The sequence below is a fragment of the Ictalurus punctatus genome, chromosome 1 (genome assembly GCF_001660625.3).
Source record: "Ictalurus punctatus breed USDA103 chromosome 1, Coco_2.0, whole genome shotgun sequence".
Taxonomy (NCBI): domain Eukaryota; kingdom Metazoa; phylum Chordata; class Actinopteri; order Siluriformes; family Ictaluridae; genus Ictalurus; species Ictalurus punctatus.
Window position 1 is genome coordinate 22359068 of NC_030416.2, and position 25319 is coordinate 22384386.

At 38.6% G+C, this 25319-nt stretch overlaps 1 protein-coding gene across 13 annotated transcripts in view; it reads left to right on the forward strand.

Annotated features, from left to right (window-relative positions):
* Positions 1–25319, forward strand: part of LOC108269849 (transcription factor HIVEP3) — a 63182-nt gene that overhangs the window by 18997 nt on the left and 18866 nt on the right. For 5 of the 13 annotated variants that reach the window (XR_008397023.1, XM_053682800.1, XM_053682769.1 and 2 more), the window contains one exon: positions 24384–24567. The exons of 3 other annotated variants lie outside the window; for them this stretch is intronic. The gene's annotated coding sequence lies outside the window, so the exon portion shown is untranslated. Of the gene's footprint in view, positions 1–2940; positions 3034–8583; positions 13057–19246; positions 23302–24383; positions 24568–25319 lie in introns of those variants that run through there. 5 more of the 13 variants (XM_053682773.1, XM_017475945.3, XM_053682777.1 and 2 more) reach the window with 5 other exon arrangements.

Sequence of the window (25319 nt, forward strand, 5' to 3'; positions counted from 1 at the left end):
TTCATACAGATTTATGATTCAGGTCTCTTGTAGTGCCCACTAACTGCTCAAGCCTCCTAACTACTCAGATGCCAGATGAGGCCCCCACATATGCTATATTTTGCTTCAGACACAAGGAGTGGACGGAGATAAATGCTGTACACTTCCCTTTTGTGCTATTTCTGTGTAAAGTCATGTTTGTGCTGATGTGAGACCAATTTCTATTGATTTGACAATTATCTTTGAGGAAAAACTGAAAGTGACTAGTAGGCAGGCTAGTATACAGCAATGTCGCATCTGAGCCAGTACTGGTGGCAGGTGTAGTGTAATTCAGTGGTTTTCAAAAGTGGGGGCCGCCAGGGGGCGCCCAGGGGGCCTCAACAATTTGGTGTGCCAAATAAATAAATACATGATTTTTATATATATATATATATATATATATATATATATATATATATATATATATATATATATATATATATATATATATATATTTGTATATTTATATATGTATATATATTTGTATATTTATATAATTCCTAATGTGATGTAAGATGTAATTATTAATAAAAAAGCAGGATATATTCAGAAGACTGTATTTTTAATGTGTTTTAAAGACATCTTGCAAAAGGGGGGCCTCGGTCAAATGATAATGCCATTTGGGGGGCCTTGCCCTGGAAAAGTTTGGGAACCACTGGTGTAATTCATATCAAAGTGTGCGTGGGTTTGTTCTCCTGGACTGATAAAACTGTACATGAGATGTAAAGTATATTGGGAGTTGGCTAAATTGGAAGAAAGTAGATGGTCATTGAACAGTATAAAATGGGCCGCTTCTAATGAGTGCATGGTAATGTGTCTAAGTTACTCTGTTAATGAAGTCTCAGTGCAGAAAATGTCACACTAGGTTCACAGGCTGGCTTTAGCTGCTCTCTATCTTTATCTCTTTGCAAAACATTAAAAGTAAGCATTCAAAAAATGAAGCATACTGTTAGAAATACAGCCTGACAGACTATCCAGTAACCATGGAAACACACTAAATGTCTGCAGTGGCTCATAAGAAAAGAGTAGCTGTGCAAGACCCAACTTTTCCCTTCTCATTAAAATGAACTGAAATGGACTCTCAACAACAGCACTGTAGCTAGTTTCTTGCTGCTTTGACAAGTGGCCACAATAAGCTAATTCTTACATGCTAAAAATTACAATGATATATTGGTTATATTGGTGCAGTGTTTCTGCTGAAACTCTTTTTATTTTCCCTCAGAACTCTTTCAAATCCCTTTTGTGTATAAGGCTAACTCTGCATTCCCACTGGCAGTGGCTCGATGTGACCGAGGCTCGAGATTCATTTTCTCCAAAAGCTGGCGATTTCTGGCGACAGCAGGCAAAGAGACTGTTAGCAATTTGTAGCGGGTAGGGCTAGTGACGCTGAGTGAAGTAGGCAAGAGAAGCATTGTGGCGACTACCAATGGGAGTGAGGGATCATGTTATGTCCCCTTCTCTGACTATGCAACATTATCTGTGAGGTTTTTTTTATGGTTCTCTCCTGAGCCAGTCACTGGTACTTGCTGTGTTGTTACAGGATTAAAATGTTTGATATGTCCAAAAATATAACAGCAGCGAGGCTTTTGCTGTTCTGTAATAAGGAGACAGTTAACTTGTAAGTTTAGCTAGTTTCGATACTATCTACAAAGATGTTGTTAGAACCAAGAACAATGAACATCCATCCATTTTCTGTACTGCTTATCCTAAACAGGGTCACAGGGAGCCTGATGCCTCTCCCAGGGAATTCTGGGCACATGGCGGGGGCACCCTGGACAGGGTGCCACCCTATCACAGTGGTCATCAGCTAAAACACACGCGCAGGTTCTTTAAATCCAGAACAAGAGTGGACCCGAATACGAGTCGCGTTCACATTCATGGGAATCACAGCACAGTTCCAGTGCAACTGTACTCAGATCACCTCGTACAGGAAGTCTCGTAATCGGTACCGCAGTGCGCTTCCTGGTCCGCATGACAGCTTTCACATTACCAATGTTTCATGCAAACCGTACTCTGTTTCAGACTAAACTGCCAGTATGAAAGCCCCTTAAATTGCCTGTGTGTGTGTGTGTGTGTGTGTGTGTGTGGGGTTGTGTGTGTGTGGATGTGTGTGTGGATGTGTGTGTGGATGTGTGTGTGGATGTGTGTGTGGATGTGTGTGTGTGTGTGTGTGTGTATGTGTGTTGTGATAGGGTATATTCCTGTCATGGGCCTGGGTGTTCCTGGATTCCCCATGACACTGAATGTTATTAAGTGGTTACTAATGAATTAAGGAATGGAATGAATGTAATAAAGGTATAAAAGTTGAAAGGTCACATCTGCAGTCAGCTCAGTTTAGTTATGGCAAGTGAGCGTAAAGTATCACTCTGTGTGTTTTCTATCCTCTAACTGACACCGCAGTGGATAAAGCCAATAAAGATACAAGGTTTTTTTAGGTAGTTTAGGGGGGGAAAAAAATTCTCACGTTCCAGTCAGACAGACAAAACCCCACTTGTGCGGTCACCTTAAATTTATGTCAGGGAAAACCCTGATGCTAGTCAGGGTACAATCACAAGAGCATCTGGGCTTTGGCATCAGCTACTGCTGTGAAAAATGCATTCATGCACTCTGGTTATGGTCGTCAGCTTGGTGTTTGGCAAGCTTTCTGAGGATCTTTGCTCTATTTTGTTTCTCCCGCATGATTTCCAGAATGCAGAACTGCAATTTACATTCTGTAGTGTTTTGCAAACAGACAGAAGCTCATCAGTTTCACTTTTAGTCTCATGTTTCAGGTGATTATTTCTCGATTTGGGTGCTGTATTCAGCAAAACAGACATGGAATTCACCGTAATGATTATCTAACATCAGTGTGTAATCTGGTCTGCATAGACACTATACTTTTCTCAGTGTCTGATGATGGCTTTCTTTGTGTGCTTGCTGTAGGATGTGGAGATGTACCTGAACAAACACACTTTCTCTAAAAATACTTAACCCAGGCTTTGTGTGATGCCTCCAGACAGCCCCAAGTAGAAGAAGGTAAGGTGTTGGGGAAAGATACAGTATGTGTGAAGAGTGTATAATGACAGCACCCAGTCACTCAAAGGCGGAGCAGTTTCAGTGTCAGCACTCAATAGTTTAGTGTTTTCCATTCTTGTGCTGCACATTTTATTGTATTTAAGAGCATTATCTACATCAAGCCCCAGGTCTGATTGATAAGTGGGAACGGAAAAGGCAGAGACGTTTGCCAGAAGTGAGTGGTATTCTCGATCGCTATCTTCTCTATCTGTCTGTCTATTTAGCTGTCTGCCTGTCGGCTTGTTTCTGTCTCTCTAAATCTGTCCGTATCTTCAATCTCCACTGTCTAGCTCCCTACCTATCTATGGTGGTTGTGTAGATTGCTTGCTACACATGTGCTTAAGTTGCATGTCTTCATAGAAATCGAGGTTTTGCACTGATCTGAGACCAATTTCTAAAAATCAAGATGACATTTGTCTCCGACAGCTCCCTGATGAAAACTTGATTGCACTGTTCCCGTTTTCATTTTGCTTTGCTATATTTTACATTTAATAGATCAGTTTAATAAAAACAGACAGGAAGAGGGCTGCACACAGCGGAGAGACTTTGTAGTGCTTGAATAAACTCTAGATGTATGTGCATGAGTGGTCAACCACAAACTAGAACTGAATTCAGTAACCCTGAACTCAGGAGCAGAGAGAGAGAGAGACAGAGAGAGAGAGGGACTCACTGATTCAGAATGTAGCTCTGTGGTAGGAGAGCCGTAGAGACATTACAGAGAGCACTTTAGTCAGGTTTAGTGGAACGTCAATCATTCTGCTTCTTATTATACTTTGATACTTACTATTCTTTCTATATATGACTTGAGCCTATGAGGTTGTATGTGACCTTACGTTCACACTGGAAAGTAACATGTTGCTCGTGTCGCTTGTAGTTTGCCTCTTGCAAATGCTGCTGTTGTTGATTAAGGGTATGTACTGTCCACAATTTTCTTTAGTTCTGATGAGAAATGGTAGCTAAAATGTATAAACTAAAGTGCACTATATAATTTATACACACCACTTTTATATAAAATGTGTTTAAGTTTGACTTATGTGATATGTGCTAGGCTTCACACTAATTTGTTGGCAGAGTAGCAAAGAAAAGTGATCTATGTATGCTCACCAGAGACACCAATCATCTCTGATACTCCCTTCCAAAGTGTATTGTTTTTAATACGCATGTTCTGTCCGAATACTCGATTCTGATTGGCTGTAAGGTGTGCGTTCAGTCCATGTAACGCACAGGTAGTTCCAGTCCGTTTAATCACCGTTCTAAATTAATGCGCTGCCTATAAACAACAGTACAGTAATATACAGTCACAGTTGCATACAGTAGTTAAAATCATTATTAGTAGAGACGCTGCATAGACGCTGGTAATTCACACATGCACAATCTCTCTCTCTCTCTCTATTTAATTAATTTAAATAAATGTAATCTTATCGCACTACCTTATCTCTGTGTATGATTTAGAGCAGGCAGCATTCTTGATCTAATGTCCCGTATATAAACTAACTAACCAGAATTAACTGTTATTTTTATCCTTTCAGTCAAATTTTGCACTACAAATATCACTGACAGCTTTAACTTGTCAACGCTGGCAAGTGACCACGGAAATAAGCAGGATGATCCACGGTGTGAAGGTACACGATGCGGTACACGATTTTAATGCACTCCGCTTCGCCTCGGGTGTTTCTTTGCTTTCACGTCATGCATTAAAATCGTGTACTGCACACCTAGCCGTGGATCATCCCTTATATATGTCTCTATAGTCAGCTACTGAGAGTTCATATTATAACAGGATAAGATGAAAGCATGGTTTTAATTTTTTCTTCAATTTTTGTACGTGAAACAGTAAATGGAAACTAATTGTAGGGAACATTGTGAGTAGAGAATTGAAGAAACTGAGGACCACACACACCATAGGATTGGTCCAAGGAGTCAGTTGGGCCAATCATTTAAAGTCATTGCTTTACCTCCTCGTACATAATTTTGCATAGAATTGAGAAGATCCTAATTCAAATGTTGCACTGTTGCTTTGTTGCTGAAGTTATGGCTCAATGTCTCGCTGGTACATTATAGCGTGATCGTTGATTTGTCGCTTGCTAGTGTGAACATAGGGTGATCTCATAGTTGGTGTAAACAAGCCAGTCTGTAATTCCCAAAGCTCTCAGCCTGTAAGCTCTGACACAATCTTACTCTCAGCCTCTTAAAACCCTCGATACACATTCAGTCACTACAGTTGTTCGTGTTAAGCTCCCGTGGGTTTAGTTCTCATTGACATCATAAGCTTAAAGGAAAAGATATAGAGAACAGTATGTTCACCCACACCTGTGTGTGTGTTTTTTGGTTGCAGGAACCCTTTGACTGTCTGATATTAGGATGAATAATTGCACTGTTGTAATCTTCATTCCATTACATGCTGTGGGTTAATTTGGCTTTACAGAGTGCATTTGAAAAGGAGCAGATGCGTTTTATCAAATGCTGACTCACACATTTTTACCCACTGGCTCGTACAATATACAATAGCTAAGTGTGGTTTTATTTTTTAATCTGATGCCTTGATGAAGTGACTTCAGCCCAAAAAGTAATCAATCAACGTGACATTTCTGATGACTGAGCAGATTTTTACACACTAGTGTTCAACATATTCTCTTTCCAACCTCAAAAGAAACAGATTGTTGATTTCTGAGTAGAAAGAAGGAGAGAGGAAAAAGGACAGAGAGTGGGAAGGGAAAGGCCCTGACCCCCACCGGTATTCCAGCCCCACACTGATGGAAGAGTTTATGAAACTATAGCAGAGAGTAAGAAAGCCAATAGCTTCTCTTATAGATTTACTGCACTGAGCCTCTGAGATTATTGAATATGAGTCAGAGCTGGAGGCCCTAGGATATCAAATATTGTGGTCTGGGATAACCTGAATTCTCAATCTCATCCTCATGCTCATTTGCTCTTTATATGCTTTTTGGATTTTAAACTTTTTAGTCCATTCTTCATCTGTCATTGTTGGAATGTTATATACCTCTTATTCAATTGAAATGTTTTCAAAAAGTGTTTTGCTTTTTAAAATCTTTTTAAATACACTTTAGTTGAAAACGCATAAATAGCTCATTTTAACACATATTTTTATATTTGGTGTATCATCACTTCAAACTAGTTCTTAAAAAGTGGTAGCTAATGTAATAATGTATGGCGAGCTAGTTTCATATTTAAATCCACCAATATAGACAGATATGGGTGATTTTGTCATTACAGAACTCAACACAAAATCAAGCAAACTCTGCAATATTCAGAGGAGCTTTCAAGCTTGCAAATGCACATTCAGTCAAAGCTGTCTTCGATTCATGTACGTCGAACACGAGTACAGCTAAAAGGTCTCATTTACCAACAATCACTGTGAAAGACCGTGCAAAACAATTTGGTTCAATTGCAATTTCGCCAGTTCAAAAAGCTCAGCAAATTGCATCACATATCAAGGATTTTTGGCCGCAACAATCACACAAAAAAACCTCCTTTTTTTTGTTTAGATATATTTATTGGGAATATACATACATATGTGAAAAATGAAAATGCATTATAGCAGAATCAGAACATTCCCTCATAACAATAAATATATTAACAGTAATTAACCAACCCACATGCTACCATCAGTCAGAATCTTTTGGTGCAACTAAAGGTGGGAAACCAACAATAAATGATTAAAAGTAAATGAGAATATTACAATCCAGAAGTAATAAATAAAAAAAAAAGTCCTGTACAGACTGTAATATGATAAAAATACTTGAAGACCTTTCTATGATGTACAGTATATACACTGCTGTGAAAAATTATTTGCCCCATCCAGATTTCTTGTGTTTTTGTGTATATCTCATACTAAATTGTGTCATAAATTAAAAGAAAATTTAAGATAAAACGAAGGCAACCTGAGTAAACACAAAATACAGTTTTTAAATGATAGTTATTTATTAGCAAAAACCAAAAAAGTTATCCAATACCAATTGAGCCTGTGTGAAAATCGCACCTGTAGTTACTAATTGATGAAATCAATGAAGCTGCATTCATAATAGGGTTCAGCTAGAGTAGACACAACCAGGCCTGATTACGGCCTGACCTGTTCAATAAATTAAAACTTAAATAGAACTTTTACAACAGCATGAAGCTGGTTGAAAGATCTTACCCAGTAACACACTATGCCAAAGTTGAAAGAAATTCCAGAAATTATGTGGAAGAAGGTGATTGAAATACATCAGACTGGGAAGGGTTACAAAGCTATTTCAAAGGCTCTGGGACTCCAAAGAACTACAGTGAGAGCCATTATCTCCAAATGGAAAAACTCTGCACAGTAGTGAATCTTCCCAGAACTGAAAGACCTTCCAAATTCCTCCAGGAACACAGCAACTACTCATCCAGCAAGTCACAAAAGAGTTAAGGACAACATCAAAGGACCTACAGGCCTCTCTTGCATCAAGAAAGGTAACTGTTCATGACTCCACTATCAGAAAGACACTGGGTAAAAATTTATTTATGGAAGAGTGGTGAAGTGAAAACCACTGCTAACCCAGAAGAACATTAAGGCTCGTCTGAATTTGCCAAAACACACCTTGATGATCTTCAAACCTTTTGTGGATATGTTCTATGGATTGATGAGTTGAAAGTGGAACTGTTTGGAAGACAGGGGTCCCATTACATCTGGTGTAAACCAAACATAGAATTCCACAAAAAGAACATCATACCTATGGTCAGGCATAGGGATGCTTTACTGCTTCAGGGCCTGGGCAACTTGCAACAATTGAGGGAAATATGAATTCTGCTCTATAGCAGAAAACCCTAAAGGTGAATATCCGGTCTTCAGTCTGTAATTTGAAACTCAAGCACAACTGGATTATGCAGCAAGACAATGATCCAAAGCATAGGAGTAAGTCCTTGTCCTAGAAGTAAGTAAAAGACTGATCTCCAGTTATCGGAAGTGGTTGTAGTTATTTCTGCTAAAAGTGGCACAACCGGATTTTAAGTTTAAGGGGGCAATTAGTTTTTCACATGGGTGATAGGTGTTGGATAACTTATTTTTGCTTCAATGAAAATAAATAAATAAAAAATATATTGTGTGTTTACTCCGGTTACCTTTGTTTTATGTAGTATTTCGTATGAAGATCTGAAACTATTTAGTATGAGATGTACACAAACAAAAGAAATCAAATACTTTTTCACAGCACTGTATGTGTATATATGTATTATATATATATATATATATATATATATATATATATATATATATATATATTTACAATGTGTGTGTGTCTGTGTATACACGTATATGTGTGTGTATATATATATATATATATATATATATATATATATATATATATATATATATATATATATGAGGGAGAAAGTGCACACTGTAGATACAAAGGTGCTTTGCAACACCATGAAGTGCATTACATTAAAATAAATGTGCACAACAAGTGAAAATTGTTGTTTTGCAAAAGTCAATAAGGAGTAGGGTACCCCCCCCCCCCCCCCATACAGCCCAGCACAAATTCTACATGTCCCAGTCACAGGGGGTAGTGGTTTGTCCATCCCTGTCCATGAAGTGCAAAATCTTTAAAAGTATCAAATTTAATTTGAGGATTCTTGTACGTATCCAGTATATTAATTCCTTGTCTTTCTCAAACCAAGATGTGCGGTAATTAAAAATTTATGACAGCTTTAAAATAAAGTGCTCACAGTCGTGCCACTGTAATAGTGGATGTCACTGTGTGATGTGTATACTGTAATCTAGGAGGGCATCATGCTCAGTGGCTATTCACCGCTTCTAATCAGAACTTCCTCTAAAAAAACACTATCTGATGCAGCTTTAGACACGATGCCCAAGGGTGAATGGCACAGCTGTGTTACTATGAGCTCTGCAAGCCTTTTTCATGATGCTGCTCACACACACACACACGCACACACTCTTGCACAGAATGTCACAGACGGTTTCAGAGCTCTACTTCAGTTTGCTTAAAAAAAAAAATTAAATACAAAAGTGAGATATGTAAAGTGAGGAGAGTGTTGCTTTTGTACATCTTTCAGACATGTGCTAAATCTCCACAGCAGCATGGTGAACTAGGTGATGTAGACACACAGGTGGGCGTATGGTCCTGGTGTAGACCCCTCAGGCACAGCTGATTATAGCTTAGTTAGTTTCTTGGTTTTTAGTGTCATCAAGTCTTAACAACGAGAAGTAAAATAATTCATTTTAAAAAATCATCAGTTTGCCATGGTAAACTTGGGTTTATATTAGATTTTCACCGCATGTTCACTTCTGATTTGAACTGAACCATCGTTACCAGAATCCACACTCATGTCTACACTTTTTTATTTTGTTTTAATATCATAATTGAAACCAACTTTAATCATCATTTTGAATTTCAATTTCTCTTGTCTTGTCGATATCTGAATTCGGTGCCGCTACTGAGCCACACAGAAACTTGAATTATATATTGTTTCATCTCCCTACTTTGTTATTCAGGAAGTTATTCTTACTACACACACAGTTTAATGGATTAGTGCCCATTTGTGATCTTCACTTACTTCTCACTCACTTTCAGTAGCGGCTTTGTCCAGATCAGGGTTGCGTTGGAGCCTATCCTGGGAACACGGAGCAGGAGGCAGGAATACACCGTGGATGGAATGCCAGTCCATTGCAGGGCACCATGAGCACTCACGCACCCTTAAGGGGCAATTTATTTTAGTCAGTTTACCAGCGGACATGTTTTTTGAGAGGTGCGGGGAAACCAGAGAACCCAGAGGAAGCCCACGCAAACACGGGGAAAACATGGGCAATTCCACACAGACAGTCAGCCAAGCTCAGCATTGAACCCTGGACACTTGAGCTTTTGAGATTTTAGTAAATCGAAAACCAAACAAAGTTAAAACAAGAAACAGACACTTCAGAATAGCAGTAAAATAAGGACGAATATTAAAATACGTAAAAAATATTTAGTTGATTATTAAATGTGTCGACACCTGGAGGGTAAATCAGTTGAACCTACAGTATAAGCAAAATGCTAATGATCAGTGATTACCCAAGAGGTCGAACAGTCAAAGGAGCAATGTTAATTGAAGCACTTCTTTTATGTTTAACTTAAGTCCCGGTTTGTGCTGTAATGATGACGTAGTCTTTTTTTTTCTCTCTAGTAATCTGTTCCAGTCATCTCTGAATAAAATTTCACTGGTTCTTTTTTGGGCCAGTTCTTTTTTGAATATTCAGTAGAAAAACACAATCATACAGTTGTACAAATCTAAGTCTTTTCCAGTTTTGCTTGTTTCTAATTATATTAAAAAAAAAAAATCATAAACATTTTTTCAATTCACTTATACCTATTCCTAATTGTAGAGTATTTAAAATGAACCAAGTCTTCACCTTTTTAAAAATTGTGTTAAATGGAATTTTGGTATTTACTAAATGAGTCATAGATTACACTTCACTTGTTCTACACATAACTGTGGAGTTCTAAACTAGGTTTTCCCCCAATGCAGTCTGACTTTTATGAGATGGAAATTATGAAAAGCAATGTCGACTGTCTAGAGCGGAGGTTCTCAAAGTTTTTGAAACAATAGTTTTGAATAAACAAAAGACCCCCTTAAGCACAGATTTATTAATGAACATAATGGACAAAAATACTTGGGCTGTTGTCAGTTTACCTAGACAGGGTGACCAGTCATCATCTACTGTATCTGTAGGAAACATTTATACATGTACATACTTGTACATTTATTTGCACTTGATTTGCAGCATGACGCTCTTATTTTGTTTCATTGTTTTTGAGCTTTGCATATCAGATGTGATTTTTATTGCTTTTTTTGATTTCCCATTCTGTGAGGTGCCTTATGTCTAGAAGCCCATTTTTCGTTAGAAAAGAGTCTCCTGTCCCATTTGTATAGGTTCTGAGTAAGTGATCAGTTAGAGCATCCAGATAGGGGAAATGTGTTCTCCAGCACTTTCATTAGAGACATGCCCTCGAGGGACTTCTTCAGTGAGCTCTTGGAAAGACTTGGACTCGGGCAGAAGGACTGGAAGGGAAGAAGGTTTGTAAGAGACCTGCAGGGAGGGGGCATGGACGCTCTATGCAGGGTCAGATTTCCCTTCACCAGATTTTTATGAGCTGATGACAGCTGCCAGAGCATGGTACCAATCCCCCCCTCCCCCCCCCGACAAGGGTCATGTGACCTCAGATTCACTTATTTCCAACCGTTGTAATTTCACATTGACGCGTGTGGCATGGTGTGCAGATATGCAGTTTCCCTGTTTTCCCTGTCAGCATGCATAAAAACAACATGTTATTTCACTTGAGCAGTTGCATGACCTCATTATTCGTCTCAGCCTCAGTCATCCATTGAAATGTCCAATTTATGTGTTATATAAGTTGCATTATAGAGCAGAACTGGTGTTAAGTACCTGTTTGGTGTTTTCCAGTTTGCACATCCCCTTGCTGTGTGTGTGGGAGGGTATGTGGGCTTGAATTTGTGTGTGGGGGGGGGCACCTGTTTTTGTGGGTGTGTGTCTGGATCCCTCGTGTCCATTCTGTCCTGATTTCAGATCAGTGGCGAGTTAGCGCCTGCTCCTCTGACACACTTCTTTCCATGTGACGGAGGAAAGTGGGCCAGTTGCATTTGTAACCGAGAGCCCCCACAGTCCCTTAGCACATCCCCAGTACATTATTACTGACATATTAAGTGTCACATTGAGCTGGATATCTTGTGGATATGGCCGAAGCTTCCCTCTGCCATATGTATATCACGCCATTCAGTATTATTTTTTCTTTTTCTGCCTCTTGGAGGATATGGACCAAAGAAGTGACGTATTTGCACTTTGTTTGCTGGACTTAGCACTTTGTTGCCAAGCAGTATATAGGTGTTGACACTGGCTAGATCCCCAGTGAAGTCCTGTTTATTTCAGCATTGCAGTGTATTCCCTGTAGCTGACCTCATGTGGCTTGCTGTGAAATTGGTGAACAAAGTAAAGCCAAAACAAACTCTTAGCACAGCTAGAACTGCATAAGGTGGGACAAATGCTGTGTATTAAACAATTGAGACATATGTAAACCAAGTATGCCTCTTCTTACACTAGTCACCAACCGTTCTAGGTTTTATACATTTATGTGATTCATATTGACATATTTATGCATTTACAATGTGCTTTGTATGATGTTTCTTCCGTAGACAACTGTAAATGTGTGGTTTTTTGTGGTCATCTTAATAAAGTGAAACCACTAAGATCCTGCAGTCCTACAACAGTTACACTATAATATTTATTTTATTTTACTTTGTGTGTGTGTGTGTGTTTGTTTGTTTTGTGCTCCCCATAGAGAACCTAGTAGAGCACAGGAATGGTGTAGTCCCTGTGCTTTGCCATCTCTCTTTACTAGCATGCTGTAATAGTGAGCCAGGAGACCTGCAGGAGAACAGAAATAACCTCTTCTGTCAGAGGAGGCCTTGCTGCAAAAACAGATTTGATTCGCAAGCGTGAATATAAAGCTGAGCCACCCATATGTCTTAATGTAGAATTGAATTAAGGCTCATTCAGTCTAATTTCTGAAGTTTATGTAATGAGAATTATGGGACTATGAGATTTCTGAAGAAGGCAGCTTGCTGTTTTCCAATATTTTCCACTGGCATCTTATCATCTTGGTGGCACAATTGCACAGCATTGCTGTCTCACAGCTCCAGGGTCCCTGGTTCGATCCTGAGCTTGGGTTACTCTCTGTGAGGACTTATGTTCTCTCCATGTGTGCATGAGTTTCCTCTGGGTTCGCTTTCCAAAAAATGCATATACGTGGACTGGATATGTTAAGTTGCCCATAGGTGTGAGTGTGTATGTGCATGCGTATTTGTATGTGTATGTGCAAGTGTCCCCTCCAGGGTGTTCCCAGGATTCACTTTGACCATGATCAGGATAAAGCAGTTACGGAAGATGAATGAATCAGTTTCTTCAATTTCCCCTACAAAGGATGAATAAAGGTACAGTACTGTGCAAAAGTTTTATGCACATGCAAAGAAATGCTGTAGTGCAAAGATGCCTTCAAAATAATTAAAATACTGTAAAGAGCAGTAAACAGTAGTAAATGAAATAAAGTCAATATTTGGTGTGACAAAAAATTAAAATAGTAGTCTCTGGTAGAATTAGTGCAGTCTTATAAGGAAATGAGCTGTAAGTTTTATTGAGCATCTTGCAGAACCAGACACGGTTCTTCTGGAGACTTTGACTGTCACAATTGCGTCTTATTTTTGCAGCAAAACCCAGCAGCCTTCATTGTGCTTTTTTTTGTCTGAAAAGTGTCTCTTGCGTAATATACCGCTTTCTTTACTGACTTACAATCAACATTTAATTTTGTGCTAGAAAACTAATGTCTGGGAATCTAAAATGTTTTTATATGATATGTTTTAATAATGTAGAAGTCATAAAATAAAAATCTATAACAAAGTTTGTACTAAAAAAAATAGGGTGCCTAAAACTTTTCTCATCTTCATCACTTTTTTCATCTTTTCTCATCTTCACTTTTTTTTAAGTCATCAATTTCTGCGTGAATTGCTCCCATTGAGGTGATATTATCTCTATTAACGTCATTATAATAAATAAAGACCCTCAGTCTCATATAATAACTAACATAAGCTTTTGCAATGTGTAGACTTATTAATCATGTTTTTTAAACAATCAAGGTCATTGTTCGAGAACAGAAGGACCTTGTGTATGTGATGCCATGTGTACCTACTTGATGCAAATCATGGCAGATTACATATAGATACACATATGAGCTACTCAAAGACACACAAGAACATTACTCAAAGCTTGCTTCAGTACTACAGTACATGCTAGCCACTGCTGCAGAAAGTCACTCAGGGACCTGATTGCAAGCTCTCCGGCATGTGTATGAATGGAGGTGCTTGTAGGCATGGCAGAGGTGACAGAGTGGATAAATTGGCTTTGGTGTGAGTATGCTTGCCACTTAGCAGGGCCTCTGAGTGCCCAGCAGGGTGGGGTGTTTGCGGTTGGAAGCTGGCTCACACCCTACAGCCTGTTCTTGTTTTTTGTATGCAGTTGAGCAGTGTTGCATGTTTGCCCTCTGCTACCCCTTGTGTTTTTTATATAGTGGAGGTGTGGGTCGAGAAAGGTAAAAAACTAAATAAAACGTGTCTTGTGTCACAGTGGCCTGCTCTTCACCTGCCACCTGGCACTAAAGCTTAGGTTCTCTCTCCAGCTTTGGGTGATGACCCCATGTAGGGTCGCCTGAGCTGTGGATGGAGTCGCAGGAGATTACCAACCATTATTTATAACATAGTTATAATACTAATGTAGTTGTAAGTCTTGATTTATGGAATATTTAATATAGTATCAGTATTTATTATTTGTATTGTAATGTTAATATTAATAGGCTGTTAGTATTTTTTTTTAAATTATTATTATTATTATTAAAATTTAGGCTTCATTCAATTTGGAGCTCCTCTTAAGACCATTTTAGAACCAAACTCCACCATGTTTTCATGTAAATTGAAGTGGGCTTTATGCCATATTTAAAAAAATAATAATAAAAAAAAATAGGTTCATAGTTTCTAGCGAACAAAAAAATACTACAAAGTTCAATATTAATGCTATATTTTGCAGTGTATAATTGAAACAACGATATTTCAGTTTGTAGCTGACTGTAATAGCCTGAGCTCTGGCATTGTTTAAAATCTGCACTCTGGTTTAACAAACTGTATGTGGTGATATAGTATATACTGGTAATGCATGTTTATAATATTTACTGATGTTTGAATGTTATGTTTACTCTTACCAGTGCAAGAAAGCACAGAAATGAGTGCTCGGTGCCCCAACATTTGCTTTTGGTATAAAACTATCTTTATGCTCATGACAATATTATTTGAACTCCAGTATATGAACCTGACTAAACCGACTAGTGTAACTGTTGGTGCCGTTTTCTAACACCTAGACATATCAAATCAAAGTAGCGGTGTAGGTTGTTTGTAAAAGTCAAGATAAGATTAGATGTGATGAGCATGCAGCTTAGTCTCCTTGTCCTCTGTCCCTCTTTAATATATTAGAGTTAAATGATGTGCTATGTGTTTTTTTATATTGATTTTGTAAGATCAATTTTAAATTAGTTGAAGAAAGTTACATTTCATTCAGTGTATTGGGCAATTATGTACAATAATGTGCTTTGATTTTAAAATTATTTTATGATTATAATTTCTACTAATTGTAACTATGAGAATTAATTACTTACTAGCAGTAGTCGTAAAAATTTTGGCCTTTAAAATGGGGTCACTGGCCAAAAAAGATTGAGAACCCCTGTCCTGGAGTTACCCGTTAGTTACCAACACTTTCCTAATGGCATCATGGAAACAATGCCTGCAAGTCTGGTCCAATGATGGCCAATTATTCAGTGCCACAATTTCATATATCCTCTTCGAGTGAGCTCTTTTTTTCTTTCGCTTTTTCAAAAAGCAAGCAGCAGTTCTTTTGAACATTCATCCCACAGTGTGTGAAAGCAGACTCACGGTCACGCCCCCTCGCTTCATGCACTTTCTTGTGTCACACCAACTACCTGCCTCTGTGACCACTTCCGATACATGTAGGTCGTGCCTTTGTTGATCGAAGTAATGTAGCATTGTTGCTTCGTGGTTTCCTTTGAGTTTCATCTGCCATACAGTGACAGCAAAATGAGTAGGCTTAAAGAGATTCGTGGGTGGTTTCTATATATGGAACTTCCTCTTTCTATTAATATCTTGTTTCTTCTAGCGTATGACACGTCACACCCTCTTTCTGTTTTTTTTTTCTTTTCTACTTCCTTGTTCTAATCCTCTGACTTTTGGCTCATATCCTCAGATTCTTATGATGAGTATCATGATGACAGTTGTTAGTTTCTATTTGACTTTTTCATACCAAACATGGTTTCTTTTTTTTTTCCTCGTCTCCTCTTCAGAGCTCTCTGTACTTTGCTCTCATATTATTCCTCCATCAGGCTCTTCAGGTTAGCCTCATTATTTTCCCAGCCAGAGCTTTTCTTGGCCTTCATAATCAATAGGGCATCAGTGGAGAGAGATTTTTTTTTCTCTCCTCTGAATAACATTTTCAACTAAGTGTGAACTCATACTACCTCTTGCTTGAGTTGGGGCTGTACATGATTTATTGTCATATTAGCCTATGCCACTGATGTTCATAAATCAAATTCACACTTAATATAATCGGAGGTTCTCCAGAGTTGCGATTGAATGACAGCAACAGTCTCTCACAGCTTTTAAACTGCCAAGAGTCCTGAACTCTGAATGAACCACATTAATGTTAAAACTGTACATCTGTGTTTTATTATTATTATTATTATTATTATTATTATTTATATAACTGCTATGCCCTACCCTGGAGAGTATAAGAGAATAAGAGTTGGATTTAATGCAGTGCAGGGGGATCACAGAAGGGGAGGTCTGTCAGCGCTTTATGGGATCAGATGTCTGGCCCAAAGAAGAAATGTATTGATCTCCTATAAAAGAAAACAAAGGAGTCGCATCGAGAAGTCCATTAGGAGACAGCTCAGTGAAGCTTACTGTATGAGTGGGTGTATCTGTGCATGGCAATTTACTAGTCATGTTCTGAATGTTCTGTTCCTTCTGGTCTTTATTGTACTGGATGGAAAGCAATCTCAGCACTGGAGTAAGGCAACAGGGTGAGTTTTCAGAGTTGTCAATCACTCTCTTGTAATCTTACACCTGACAAACAATGTAACCTGAATGCTGAATCGAGCTGTGGATTTTTATTCAGGCCTACTTCTGTTACAAGTTTCCTCTAGACTCTATCATTCTGCTCTTCTGTGCTTACACACATGAAATCCCCATGCAAATGTTTTTCTAAGAGTTCATTTGTACCTTTAACACTTTTTACAGATCCTTGAGTTTTCTGGGAAACCAGCACAAAAATATATTCCATCTGTGTGCCTGTCTGCAGAGTCCAAGACCAATAATTTAGTCTAAATTACAGTTCAGCATTCTGCCAAAACAACATAAACGTCCCTCATAAAATTTGATATGAACATTTGGCAAGCCAAGCCTGTCGCCCCCCTTCAGAGCATGCATAACCACGTTACATGCCCAACAATGCTATCAAAACATTTAATAACAACTTATGCATCATTCTGTCACCACACAATGAAGAGTAATTATGGAGAAGTGTCCCGTTGTTGGAGAGAAAAGAGGTCATAAGTGAAATAGTTGTTGGCTTGAATGCTGGAAATTGAGTGTGGTGGGACAGTTACGATTCCCTTGCCCACAATGAAACGGAGTGTGAATAGGTTGTGGAGGTTGTTGCCTCTTCAGGTGTTGATGTTTATTCATTCAGGATGGGGCCTATTTTTGCTTTCCACAACGCCACCCTAAGGCCACGTACTTTGAGTGAGACTGTGTGGCGATGTGAGAGCAGACAAAGGACTCCTGTATCTTGTGAACTCTGAAAACAAGCCCCCAACACTCCCTCTGTCAGGGAACACAAACAGTGGAGAGACTAGGCTATTGTATGGAGGCTGGGAGAATGTGCAACCCTACTTGCCTCTGTAGTTAGCACAACTATTAAACACAGCAACACACACCACTCCATTTCTTTGAGGATTAACCATTTTGACAGGCTTGTGATATAGCATGACAGCCTGAGAGGGTAGTGACTTTCTGGCACTCCTGAGAGATTCGGTGCATTATGCATTAGCTCTTATGCAAGTGTTTCCTAATATATCCTAAAACAGGCTGGCTACCTGACTCCACAGACTTCAGTGTATAGTTAATCCAATGTTTACAGTTATGACTCCAAAGCAGGATCAAACTTTTTAATTTGTTTTTTTTTTTGGTACCAAGTTACCTTGGATAAATTAGGGTTGCAGGAAGAGCAGGTTTTGTTCCACTTCTGTTCAGCTGTGTGTAAAGTACATTTCATTGTCAGTGACTGATAGTGATCATCAAGTACAGTATACTGGGTAAAAGGTTTTATTTTCACTCACCTAGGTTTGTCTGTAGACGTTTTTGTCACCTTGCCATGAAATGAAATCCATGTGCCATGTTTCATGTTTAAGTTGTTTTCTCAGGTTTCTTGTAGTGTAGGAAGATGCTGTATTTCATTTTCTTGATCATTTCACAGAGCAGAGTTTGCATTGTGTTTTGCTTTGATTTCCATCATAAATCATGATACTGTATATGTTCAGATCACTGAAATTTCATGTCAGTTTATTAATGAGGCATTGTACACTATGTTTACGTTACATGGTCACATATATCAGGTATGTCAGAGTATGAGATGTTGCTATCTGAGTGTTTTTTTTTTTTTTTTATACGAGTAAATGAACACAGTAGCAATGCAACGCTACTCTGAATTAAGGTATTACATAAGCAATTACATAATAGCAGGTCAGGGAATCCCTAAGTAACAGAAGTCATTAGGAGGTGAAACAGATATTGCAGAATGTTACCCCATCTTCTTGAGTATAGCAAGTAAGGACTCAGCTGCTGCAACATCTGGGGGGTGGGGGGAGCCATCTGACCATGTCTGACTGATACCCTAACATTTTAGTTTTCCAACAGTCATACCAACTCTTCTTCTTGTGGGTTCAGGTCTGAATAAGTACACAGAGCCACCATTAGTCTTTTGAATTGGTTTCATTGCAGTTTCATGCACTTATTTAGTTATCTAGCTGTTATCTTTTGCACAATTTGACTGGAATTATGTCTCTTAAATTGCAAACAGGAAACCCGTTTAAATCAAATACCCACAGAACATTAACAAGGTGGTGTTTTGCTGCCGCCAGTCAAATCTTTTACACCATTTATTGCAATCACCGTCTGTCACCAGATTCACTTGATGCATTTCCACAGTGCATTCCTTGTAAGACAGCTGGAGTCAAAATGCATCAGTATTGATGCGCTCGGAAGCAGAAAGCATTTATTGCTTCTACCCATGTTGTTGCCGCTGCCTTTCTGAGATCAATTCAAGAGCTTAACATATTGTGGGACAATAAAACACCTGCATCAGGTACCTTATAGTGCTTTATATGACCTTTAATAGGGAGGAAGAAGCAATTTCTAAGGGATGATCCAGCTAAGGCCACAGTCTGTCATGCCTGTGTGCAAGCAGCTTCATCCTGTCGCTCATGCCAACACAGCCTTTGTTGTCTTTCAGCAACCCCATCTCTTCTTGGAAAAACAGAAGACAAAGGTGACGGAAGTGCGAATTCCCCTCGCAGAGGAGTACAGTATGGCAGATGTGTGGTGTGTGGTCCCGGGCAGGGTGATGCCGATGACCACAGAGATCGCATTCAGCCGCACACAATACGGTCACTGCCACAGGGCATGCACAATGGGGTGCACAATGTCCTGCACACAGCTGACTGTTATCACCAACAACACACTCTTTGAGCATGATTGATAGAGATGGAGAAGTAAAGGGAGAGGAGAGAACCAGTGCGCACACAGAGAACAAAGCTTGTGAATATAAACATTTGGTGATGATGAGGGCCAAGAGTTACAATTGAGGATACGCAGCCTGTGATTTTGCACAAAACTTGTTGAGTAAGGTCAACCAGTGGCCAAGCTGTGAACGCAAGCTACTTGGGTAACATGACTCAGCTTAGAAACAAGTATGTGTCTAGCACCATGTCAGTAATACACAAATGCCAAAATGATGTTTAAATGAACTTGCCATTAAGCTTAGGATGCAATGTGAGAGGGTTAAAATAAACTAGAAATGGTGAGATCAATTTTGGCCTGAGCGATTATTGGCAGTATGAATGCTGTTACAGATTCAGCTTACTTTCTATATGTTAATGGAACTCTGATATTAATTTACTTGAATTGGATGTCTGAAGGGCGGCACAGTGGCGCAGCAGATAGCCTTGCTGCCTCACAGTTCCATGGTCCTCTGTTTGATCCTGAGCTCAGGTTACTGTCTGTGTAGAGTTTCACATTTTCTCCCTGTGTCTCTGTGCTTTTCCTTTGAGTTCTCCAGATTCCTCCCAATATATCCGTATGTGGATTGTCTATGCTAAGTTGCGTCTAGGTCTGAATGATTGTGTGAAAGTAAGTGTGCGTGGTGCCCTGTGTTGGACTGCTGTCCCATCCTGAGTGTGTTCCCTGTGTTCCCAGGAAATACTCTGGATCTACCGTGAACCTGACCAAGATAAAGCAGCTATTGAAGATAAACAAATGAATGTAAAAGACGTGCATCTGACTTAGTCTAAGAATTATCTCATAGTGCCAGTGTTCAGAGTCAGGTATCAGAGGACGACCACAGTTCCCTCTCAGTTTAGATCTTGTGGAAAATGTTTGGACATGTTTCCACTGCTCTTCTTGGTAAGCAATGAGGAAATGTCTTCTTTTCTTTTCAGTTCAGTGGGAAATCCCCATTTGATGCATATTTTTAGAGTCAGCGTGGTTTTCCAAAGTATGGCCTGGAATTCCCTCCAACAATTCTTGTGTAGTTATTTTCAGTTAAATGCAGTAGCTGTTTCAGTTACATAAACACTCAAGAAAAAAATTTAGATAAACATTCATCATCAACAATTAAAGCTGCTCGTCACTGGCAAGTTGTCGTTAAAAACAGGAAGTTCATTCATTTTTAACCCAGTGGAAGTCATTGCCATTCCCACATGCTTCTCTGTCACACCTCTGTATATTTTTATAGCCTCATTCATTATTAACCGAAGTTAAATCCTACTTACTGAGTAAGAGCACAGACAATTTTGGGCTTATTGTCTCTAGGATTCTGTAGGGCTGCTCGACTATGGTAAAAATCATAATCACGATTATTTTGGTCAGTATTGAGAACACAATTATTAACTACGATTATTCATTGACTTTGGATTTGAATTCATGCATTTATTGACCTTTAAAAAAAAAAACTTTTTATTGTATTTTTAACAGTGGATTTCCTTGAATATAAAAGTTTGTAATATATATATATATATATAACAAAAATGTAATAAATTTGTTTAATTAAATAAATCAAGCAAAGCTAGCAGAGCACGTCACGTGACACATTTCGGCGAATAGGATCGCCAGAAATTAACTTTAAACTTGCTTAGCCAAAGAAATTCTGTCTCCTGGTTTAGATCAGCCTGTAGTTTCTGAGTTAGCTCTAGAAAGGAAATGACCGTATTTAGACCAGCTGTCATGATGCTAGAGGAAATGAGCTTTCCAACGATACCAAATGTTATTTCTTTTTGTTCCACATCGGACTCCTTGAAACCAAATTGTTTCCAAACGGCTGAAATGGTTTTCTCTTTCTTGTTGACCAAAGGCTCCCTTTCTGTCATCTTGGCTTGAGCTGAACTTAAAATGCCACAGCCTGGCAGGGAGTGAGTTTGGCCTTTTAGGGATTGGCGAAAGCGCACCGCTGTAAAGAAAAATGGTGCACGGTTTTTAAAAAGACCAAACGAGAACATTGCAAAAACGGATTGTGGCACAATAATCGTTTTATTGCGATTATTTTGTTTTCATAATCGTCGGAGGCCATAATCAAAATTGAAATCGAAAACACGATTAATCGCACAGCCCTAAGATGTTGTTAACTACACCAATTTATAACCATTAGCATTAAAGTGACTACGTTATCGGTAATTACATTAAGTGTTGTGTGAAACTTGTGATAAAAATAGAGATTCACTGATATATCGGCCAATAAAGGCTATTTTTCACGCTATCGGCCATCGGCCGATAGTTTAATGATCAGGGCCGATTATATCTTGTCAATCAAAAGAGGGCGGGAAAACATCGATTTCGTTCTGTGTGTAAAGATGTCTCTTGTGTGGAATGACGACAAAACTGCAGTTTGTAAACTCTCTAAGAACTGTACTGCCAAAATTTTACACCGGACGCTACAGCAGTTTCAGCGTCGAGTCTAATTTTTTTTTTTTTTGCGATGTTGCTTGAATTAAAGTGCCAGTACACTGTTGAAAGATTTAAATGAAGATGAGTTGACAAAGTATATATTGCACAGAAAAATATATTTGTAGAGTAGTATATCCAGTTAATGTTAATATATATAAAAAAAAGTTTATATTATATATTACCAATTTGATATCAATGATGAAGTAGAAATGCTTTTGTTTGTGGTGAGTGAACGTGAGCTTAACCGGAGGTTTTTTAGTTCCAACAGTCAAGAAACTTGACTTAATTAAGTTAAGAAATCTTAATTTAATCTTCAGAATTTAGTTAATGTTAATGTTAATTTGAGTAATGTGTTTTTGAGACCCGTTACTGTGAAACAACTTGTTGAAATGGAGAGAATAAAGTTTTTATTTGCATTTCCTTAAGAATTGTGAAATTAATTATTATTAATTTAAAGGAAGGCATAAAAGGCAGAACTATCGGTATCGGTTATCGGTATCTGCCGATATCACTCTGAATAATCCGTATCGTCTGAGAAAATCAGTATCGTGCATCTCTAGGTAGAAGTGATTCCATGGTATGTAATGTACAGCTAGGGATTCAAGCAGTTTGTATTTATTATTGCTGCTGTTGTTGTTCTTAATTATTATTATTATTATTATTATTATTAATAGTAGTAGTAGTAGTAGTAGTAGTCGGTCATCTTCATCTTTCTTTTTTCTTCTTCCTCCCTTTGTTCTTAGCGTATGTTTAATTTCACAGTCTACTTGAATAAATAGTGCTTGGTTTCAATTTGATGATTTTGAAGCTACTATTCTTAAAGTTGAGTTAATTCTCTATTGTACCACAGTACTATAATTCTTTACAAAATTGCTGTAATATCCCAGTACATGAGTATGATATTAATGTTGAAGATGATAATTCAACCATTAGTAATCCACTTGTATTTATGATCTTCATAAACCTGGTCACTGTTGGTATGATGGTAGGATAATTATGCACAGTGATTGGTTTGGAGTTTTTGTCTTCTTGGGTAGTTTTTGTTAGATGGAAAGCTCCTTGTGGCACTGCCTTGTCAAACACTCGCTCACTCACGAGGAAGACAGTTGGAAGACCAGGGGGCACTACTAGTCAAGTAGCTTTTGTGTGCGTCTCAAGTGTGTGTGTGTATGTTGTACTAGGAAACTCGACATTGCCCCTAGGTGTGATGGGTGTGTGAATGTGTGTGTGCATGGACTGGAGTCCCATCATGTCCAGTGTTCTCAGGACAGGCCCCGGATCCACTGTAGCACTGACCAGAATAAAGTGGTTACTAAAGATGAATGAATAAAGTAGAAGGCCTGAAACAAGGTACATCTGATTTATTGATATAGTAACTGTACTTAATAACATCATATATAAGATATTGTAACTCTGTCAGAGTTAAATAAGAGCTAAGAATGTTTACTGAGCTAGTTTGTTAGGGCTAACTCACTTTTCGTGTGAATATAATATATATAATATAATGACACAAAGTAAAGAATGTAATAAATACACTAAAGTCGATCACCAAGAAATTGTAATATAACATGAATAAAATATTGAATGCATATACAGAGCTGTCAGTTTGCAATAAACAGAAAGATGAAACAATTCAATTCAATTTGTTCTGCATAGCACTTATATTAATAAACCTTGTCACAAAACAGATTTACAGAACTCCGGATGTAGATTTATATTTAGGTCCCTAATGAGCACGCTAGAGGCAACATTGGCAAGAACAACTCCCCGAGATGGCATGAGGAAGAAACCTCAAGAGGAACCAGACTCAAAAGGGAATCCATCGTCTTCTGGGTGACACAGGATAGTGGGATTATAAATCACTAAAGAAGAGTAAAGGCAAAGAGTACTAAGTGTGCTGAAAGGATGTCCAGTGTGAGAATTTTGCTGGAGTTCTGGAATGAGCACAGGACAGTGTTTATGATTACAGCAGCAGTTATTCTGTACAAATCTACAGTATCCACATGAGCTTACAGTATACACTGAAGCAAAGGCCTTGGGCATAAACTGTTTTTGGGAAATGTAGATCTTTAGGGTGTTTCCATGTGGAACCATCCATAGCAGCCAAAACAGCTCACTTTATTGTAACTGTTTCAGATTTATTACACAGTTGCTATTGTAATTATAACAGCTTCCACATTTGAGCAAGGACAGGCTTCAGTGAACTAATGTAGAACTATTCCCCCCCAATATTCAGCTCAGATCTGTGTATTTTAATTGAGCTGTGGTGATCAGCACAGGCCAAAAATGCACCGCAATGCTGTGTAAGAGTGGTGCTTTGCATCAATGACAGTGTGTGTCCTTGTTTTACACTTTATTTTCCTCACTCAGTCTCTCTCTCTTACTCTTTCTCTTTCTCTCTCCCCCTCCTTCCCTCCTCACTTATTTCACAGAAATACACCCACTCAAATGCAAACATTCATATCCGCTGTATCACTTGGTGGCTCTCATTCATGCTGTAGCTGTGAAGAGCAGGAGGACTCGGGTGGAGGATTGCACTGCCTTCTGGCTCTCCTCGTCTGCACACTGTTGTGTTTGAACAGCTGACACAAAGCGGAATTGCAAGACTGTTTTATTGTGAGTACTTTAATGTATTTGAAATAATGAGAAGCGGAGGTGGTTTCTACACGGTATAATCACGTGTATGTGTAATTACTTCTGCAAATGGGTGTTGAGTTACGAGGAATGTAGTCCATGACACAGCATTACTTGGGTGAACTCTCATGGCATAACTGCTTGATATGAAATCAGTGTGCCAGTGTGCTAGTAGGTTACTGATCATTTATCCTTTGACTTGAAGGTGTGTGTAGTATTTAGTTTAATATTTTGGTGTTGTATTCTCAACATACTTTGGGAAATGTAGCTAGTACAAACAGTTTGAATGTTATTACATGAACTGCGTGATCTCCTAAATGTGAAGTTGACTGAGGAAAATCCACACAGTTACTCGAACACAAATATTTATCTGAAGTGACACAGTCTTTGTTGTGATATTTAAATGTCATAGATTACGTGACATTCACATTAACATGGTACCTGTTGACACAATGAAACACTCTCTGAATTATGAAAACTGTTGTTGTATGTTTCAGTCACTGCTTAGGAGCTGTAAAGTATTTATTGTCCATGGCTGCCAGTGTGAGTGGCAGCTCTCTCTCTCTCCCTCTCTCTCTCCATCAGGGAAAGGATAGTGAAGTGCAGTTAAAGGGCACTTCTGAAAAGCAGAGAGATACTTATTCATTAACACTGATTTGTTTCTAGAAGGTTAAGCGAGGAGAGCGTGGAGAGGTGACCGTAAGGAGAAACTAAAGAGGCTTTGAAGCGCCGCT